Below are 6,133 nucleotides of genomic sequence, written 5' to 3'. Positions count from 1 at the left end.
ATTTAAAAAATTCTCCTGCGTTTAAAATCATGTTAGCATGTTTTGGTTCATTGAAAAAAATCTTTCGAATTTTTGATTATTTTTCGATGTACAAAACCGCAAAAAGATTTTTTTCGACAAAATTTTTGTGTTACTTTGTACTTTTTTTTAAACTTATGAGCATTTTCCAATGGTTTTTTCATTGCAATGCACAGTGGTCCAGATCGCAAAATTAAGTGGAAAATGAATTTTCCGAAAAGTTGTGAGGTTTCGGAGCTTTTTTGTTTCGAGAAAAGTTGTTGCAAATAGAAAGAGACAACTGTTGGTTAGCGTTAAATTTAGGGTGGTTCACGATCAGGGTGATTTTAAAAACCTAACTTTTCAGGAATATTTTCAGGATTTTTTATCTTCTAAAAAGTTGTTGGGTTCGCATTCCACGCCTTCTACGACCAAACATAGAGAAAGCATCAGAGCAAACCTTCAAAAATCAGATTCTAAACGCAGCAATACAGGGTTAACTTTTACAAAAAAGAGAAATTCGAGGCACTTTTAGAACAAGATAAAAAAATTACCTTTTGACAGACATTTGACAGTAAATTTCAATAAATTTCAATTAAAATAATTAACAAATAAAAAATATTATTGTTTCTAGATAATGATAAATAAAATAATTGTATTGAATAGTAATCAATTTCCTGGACACCCTATTGCAACCCTCCATTATCATCCCTTGGCGAATACTCTGCGAGGACGACGAAAACAACAATGTGTGACTCTATTTATACCAGTGCAAGTGTATCTATGTGTGTGTGTGTGTGCATGTTTTGGAAAATCGTAACTGCGCTCGACGACCCCACCAGAAAGGCAAAATCCATCAAGCACCGGGACTCAAATTCCGTTGCTGACAGCTTGTGAAATGGATTCCTTAACTGTGTTTTCCGGCCCACCCTCCCATCCCGGGCAGTGACTGTGAGTGTGATTTCCACCTAGTGGTAGTTAATGCTGAACTGAAATGGTGCGAAAATGATTGAAAAATGCTGGGCTGGAGTTGGGTTGCACGGAATTTGGACTGTGATATGTAATATTGAAATTTATACTGATCTTCAGTTTGGAATAGTTTTTTTGAAATTGAATCATTTATTTAACTAAAAATTACAAAATACTTTACAAAACTCATAGTTTTAAAAATGGTTCACTGAAAAGTCCTTCGTAAACAGCCCCCATCACGGTCGAGGTGTACTTTACACCAACACATTGACTCCAAGATAAGCAATAAATAACGATTTTACTCGTCGTGCCAATTTCCACGTGGTAACCGTGACATTTTTCGCCAAACGGTATTGGCGCCAACCGATTTTGTTTGATCAAATCGGAAAACTAACACCTGTGCAAGTGTGAGTTTCGGCACGACATTGCGAAAAACTTTTCACCATTTTCGTTCTCGGGGCGGGTGGATGGTTCGGCAAACCAGTTGATTCTAGAGAATCTTGGAAAAGCGGAATTTCCCGCTTATTTAATTTAAAATACAAACACCAGCAAGCACACACTTTCCCGACTGGGGAAAATCGATGGTAGTGGGTGAACCCCCAGCAACGTCATTGTCTGGTGTCGGAAAATTGAACCTTGAAAACAGTCACATTGACACCACCATCGAAAAAATCAAAGCCAGTGGAGAACGGCTGCAAACGGGGGGGAGGGTGCAAAAAACTCAATAATGAGCGCTTTATGGCATGTTTTGCTTCATTGTTGCAAACCCGAAACGTCAAAGTTACGACGAAGTGATACGCGCTGGACAGGTACAGCAGACGTTTGGGACGGGAGAGTTTGGTCTGGTGGAGGTGTTTTGTTTGTTTTGTACTGAGTAGCGTAACCTGTTCAATTAATTAGGGCTACATCGTAACGATGGGGGAAACCGTTTAGTTTGTGGAAAAAATATTTATAAGAGCCCAAAAAAAGCATTCCTCACACCTGAACAGAAATGGATGATGTTAAATATAGAGGCTGAATTTATAAACCTTCGGAAACCAATCTTACCTTTTTAATTCAAACCATCTAAAAACGGTTCTCTTTTATTACACTTGTTGGGAAGATCTTTCAATTACTTATTGAAAGATAAGTCGGAAGATTGAATTAAACACAATTTCCGTACAAATTACAGAGATCTGGCTTTAAAACAGAACATTCTTAACATCACTTAAGGGCAGGCCTGCCCAACGTCCGGCCCGCGGGCCGGATCCGGCCCGTGAAGCTATTTCATCCGGCCCGTGACGGCTTTTCAACATACTACTATGACCAACCCTTAAGGCTGTTCATGGAATATTTAATAAAAAATATTGATCGTCTGAATTAAAAAAAATAAGCTTGAGATCAAAATTCAACATATTATTATAACATTCTTCATGTTTGAATTTAAATCTTATAATTTCTATATTGATATTTTTAAAGTGAAAAATGGTGCAAGAAAACAAAATTATCAATTTCGATAAATAGTGAAATTTATGAAAAAACCTGGGTTTTTATCTGAAAATGTACAAAAAGCTTGACAAAACGACACTTAATTTAAATTTCTTTCAGTTTTAACTGTGCTTACTTTTAATTGCAGTTTTTTTTTCTATTTTCTATTTTTTTAAATAAGTAAGGAATCAAATACTAATGTAATTATCCAGAACAACTTTTCTGGAATAAAGTTTTTTTATTTTAACTTTAAAAGCAAATTATTCATAAAAAAAATATTAAGCAAAAAATTTTTTTTCGTAAACTTTGAATTTCGAAGAATAACGAATTAAAAATGATACAATATATATTTTTAAAATATCTAAATCATTTTAAAATATTTGAATAAAGGTGCACAACAACGCATCAAGTTTTTTTGTAAAGGATATTCGAATCCAAATTGCGGTTGAATAAATTTTATCTTGTCTCTTTGATTTTATTATATTGCAGTGTTGAGGAAATGAAACTTAAAAAATTGCAACGACTATTGAAATTTGAATATTTAAAAAATTATATATCAAGGTATTCAATTGCAATCGTCAAAAACAATAACTATACAATTTCAAACAAATAAAAATTAATATAAGTAAAATGAACACATTTTTGAAAATAATCCTTGTTTTTATTCTTAAAATAATGATATATGAATCTTATTTACAACACAAGTTCTTTTTAATTTAGTTTAAAAAACCCAATCATACAAAAAAAATTAGTTTACTTTACTTTTTCAATTTTTATCAAATATTAGTTCCGGCCCGCCACTGCTTCAGAAAAATCAGATCTGGCCCGCAGGGCCAAAAGGTTGGGCACCCCTGTGTTAAAGTATTTTACAAAATTTAAACTTTTAAAAGGGATGAAACAGAAAATAAAGTTAGTTACCATGGTTAAACAAGTCAAAAAGAATTGTTTTTTTTTTGTAGTTAAAAGTTTAAAAAAAACTAAAAATAAAAAAAAATTGACCCGGCCAAATTTGGAAACGATGAAATTAAAAAAAAAGTTCGGTAATTTTTCATTTCAAATTTGATTCTTCAAATAAAACGATTTTTGAAGTTTGATTGATAATATATTTTTTTAAAGCACATTTTTTTAAGTTGCTGAAAAGAGCGATGAAGAAACTAATAAAAAAAAATCGGGATTGATCCTTGTACCTTACATAAGAATCAAGGAATGTATAGCAAAGTTTCACTAAATTAAAAAATCTAATAAAATTGTGAAAAAATGCTCTCCAAAAATGATTTTCAGAACTAATTTTAACTGAAATTAATATCTAAAGGCTACCACTTAATTACTTAGCTTTTATAAAAGATATTAAGAAGTATTGGTTTTAATTTGTAAAAAGAGTCCTAAAACATTGAATATGAAAAACGTAAAAGATGAATTTTGAGTAAAGGATATGGAAGCTTAAGAGCTTTCTGAGTATTCCCTCTCTTTTTATCATTTAACGACATTAACATTAGAACATATGTCCATACCTTTTTGGGGATTTAACGAACTAAACTTTTTTAATAACCAATGTATATGTGTTATAGGAATAATGTAATCTAGCTATTTGAATGAAGAAAATGTGAGCATGATATTTTTCATTTAATAGCAATTACATTTATTTGTTATTGCTTCAAAACCGTAACTTTACTGCAGATAACCTGTCCTTGTCAGTTGCCCTTCAACTCGTCACCAAAAACAGGCTGCTTCCCTTACGCAACACTGCAGTAGAATCCATCAAGTGAACATGCTAAAATCTAATTTACACCTTTTCAAGGCGTTATTTTTTTTGCACCACCCACTACACTTCCGATCAGATTTTGAATGTCAAGTCGTAAATAGCTGCTACTCGTCGTTCGCCAAACGTTAACGTGCTTAATTTCAGTTCCAAAATTAGACTTTTAGACTCACGGTAAAGGTGATGATTTTTTTACACCTTCCCACGTTTAAACTGTCCCACTTTCGAGATTAGTTTCCCCGTGGCACATTCTTCAACGAAGTGGCCATTCCCGGGGTATGTTTTCCTTCGCCGAAGCATGTCCTCCTCGACTACTAGCGAATTCCTGTGCCTTGTCGACTGCTCGTTCATTCACTCTGGCTTGGCAGTATGAGGTTGCACAGTTGGAAATCTAGAAAAAAAAAGTAAAAAGAGTTATTTAGTTAAAAATAAAAAGTACATTTTTCCCATCGTAAGACTTAATATTTTGTAAAAGTATATGTGAGATATTTTTTACAGTTTATTTTCAAGACTTGAAGCAGAAGTCCAACGACGGAAGTGAACCGTGGGGTAAAAAAAAGCTATCTGACCAGGGGCACTAAATTTTCGCAGGAGAAGGGTCCTCTTTCCCTTGTCCCAGGCGGGCTATTGTTGGGGCAATAAATCTATAATTAACCGAGGGTTCCTTGTAAACAAAAACTGCTGGACAGACTGCCACTGGCCTGGGCAACAAGCTAGTGGTACCGTACGTAGCTGAGGATTGTTTGGATGGACTAGGGATGAGAAAAATTAAGTGGGTTTTTCCAAGTGAAAGGGGTGAATTCTGGAAACTTAAGTAAAATTAGCATTGCTTTATGATAAACTTAATTTTAAAACACACTGAAAAAAACCAATTCTCGAAATCGTTAATTAAATTCACGAATGCGAGAACCACGAAGGAATATATTCACGTTCATGGTGCAAATGCACCTTACTCATGAATAAATTCCTTCGTGGTTCTGACATTCGTGAACTTAATTCACGATTACGAGAATTGATTTTTTTCTGTGCATTGACATTCTTATCTAAACTTGTTGCCTTAAATTAAAATGGGAAGGCGCCGTCATATTGACTCCATGACTCGCACCTTTTTGAAAAATGCCGTAACGACACGGAGAAAAAAGAGTTCCCAAAATCGTGAACAAGCATTCTTGAAAATGGGAACCATTTGAACACCAAGTGTTCAAATCCCATAAAACGTACCATGGCGTCCAAAAACGTACCATGGCATTCGAACATTTTTTCGTGAACGCTTGTTCGGTAACTGATTTTTAACTGGGCGCTCGATAACTGGGCCGTAGCCCACTTAAAAAGCAGACAAACGTCAAAAAATCAAAACAAACTGAAATCATCGAGGGGTTACTGGATGCAAAAATCACGTTCAATAAATAAAAAAAACTTTTTACAAAGTTTTATGAAATTTCAATTCACAATTAAAGAAATATGAAAAGTAAGCATTGTAAATAAATTTGATTAACTTTTATTTTTTATTTAATCAGGTAAATATTATGCATCGGTGGTCCCTTCGTTATTTTTTGTTCAGTTCAGTTAGCGAGCAGCATTCGGTGAGTGGGCTACGTTCTCAGCCCAGTTACCGAACAAGTACTGTAAAACTAATGTAGAGAGAAAAGTTCAAACATTTCGAGTTTTTTTTTATCTTTTGCCTTCCTCACTGAGGTAAGGCTATAATCCTGCTCTAAAAATGAACTTTTTATTAAAAGCTCGAAGACCCACCTTCATATACACATATCGACTCAGAATCGAAAACTGAACAAATGTCTGTCTGTGTGTATGTGTGTGTGTGTGTATGTATGTATGTATGTGTTCAAAAATCTTGCCAAGTTTTCTCAGCACTGGCTGAACCGATTTTGATCGAACCAGTTTGTTGCGTGAAAACTAGATTTAAGATTTGTTACGGTGTAG

The sequence above is a fragment of the Culex pipiens genome, chromosome 2 (genome assembly GCF_016801865.2).
Source record: "Culex pipiens pallens isolate TS chromosome 2, TS_CPP_V2, whole genome shotgun sequence".
NCBI classification, from domain to species: domain Eukaryota; kingdom Metazoa; phylum Arthropoda; class Insecta; order Diptera; family Culicidae; genus Culex; species Culex pipiens.
This window is presented reverse-complemented; position numbering follows the sequence as displayed.